Here is a 1,512-nt window from a genome sequence, read left to right as displayed (position 1 = left end):
TTAATCACATCCAAAGTATTCCAGCCTCTTCTATAAAAGAAGCGAGTCTGGAACGCTTTGGAGGGGGTATCTGTAGGCATCGAAAATTGCCTATAGGTCTTCACGAATAGCTCAGTACTAAGGAATGACAATGAACGTCACCATCTGATCCACAGGAGTTCGATTGACGTCGATGAATGATTGAAGCGAATCGACGAACTACGTGAGCTGATAGAATTTCAGAATAACGAAGGCACGGGCCAATCGGGAACCCTGCGATGTTCACAAAAAGAACAATGCCCTTCATATCTCGTTCACTCTACAGATAATCCAACCATCGGAGCGGATGGAACTCTTCGTCAAGCTTCCAACGCACTTGGAATCACTCACATCCGAGTTCGGACGAAGAATTTACGGCGGAAACAATCAAACATACGCAACGGAGCGTCTCAGGCTGAACTGGGACACCCGGGGTGTCTCGGGAAAGTCGAAGTCTCGGCCAAGCCGAGACACCCTAGGGTGTCTAGGCTTTGCCTAGACACCCCAGGGATGTCCCAACGCCCTAGGTGCCCCCCATGCCTATAAATAGGAACCTTAGGGCCACATTTTGGAGGATCTGGATTTTTGGAGAGTTGACGAAGCCCTGCTGCAGTGAAGAGTGGTCGAGCGCTTCAACACAAGAGAGGTCTTCATCAGATTCGCATCACCCGTATCCGTTCCTTAGCATTACCCTTCGCCAGTAATCCTAAGAAGAGCAAATATCTCGCTTTAGCCGAGATAGACGCTTCAAGCTTCTAGATCTCCTCGCGGATCGACGAAGCTCTGCCCGATTTTTCTGGATCAGATCTGATTGCCAGGTAGTCCACGGATATCGACGTCCCCGTCACAGGCCAAAGACCCACGCAAGCAAGAGACAATAAACGGATCTTGTGTTTATTTTCAAGAAAGTTGTAATTTTTATTTTCGTTATTTGAATTCATTTGTAACGTTTGAAGTTTTTAATGAAATCAATGATGAAGACAACTTTCGACGAAAACAATTATCACGGTAAAAACTTTTTAAATTAATATTTAATTTTTTACTCTTGTTATTATTATTAGTATTATTATTTATTTTTATTTTTCCTTAATCCTCCCTGATTTTATCCTGATTTTTCTCCCAAATATGCTCCTAATTATTCTTCTAATTATCCCTTGAATATTCCCTTAATCTCTCCATTAGCGCCATGTTGATTTCCTTCCTTATTTCACTCCCATAATCACGTTCTCTCTCTCATTTATTCCCTCCCTAAATCTCTCCCCAATTCCCTCACCCCTCTCTCACCTATCACCCTCACTCTCTCTCTCCTCTATTATTTCTCTCTCTCTCACGCTCTCTTTCTCTCTATCTCCTCCCCATACCTCTATCCTCTGCCGCCCTCTTCCCAAACCACCAGCTCCCCACCGCCTCCACCTCTCGCCGCCGTCGCCCCCTCAGTGCCACTCCAGCCACCTCCCCTACTTCGTCGTCGCCACCACCCTATAGTCGTTGCCC

This window comes from Asparagus officinalis, chromosome 1, assembly GCF_001876935.1.
Source record: "Asparagus officinalis chromosome 1, Aspof.V1, whole genome shotgun sequence".
Lineage (NCBI taxonomy): Eukaryota > Viridiplantae > Streptophyta > Magnoliopsida > Asparagales > Asparagaceae > Asparagus > Asparagus officinalis.
This window is presented reverse-complemented; position numbering follows the sequence as displayed.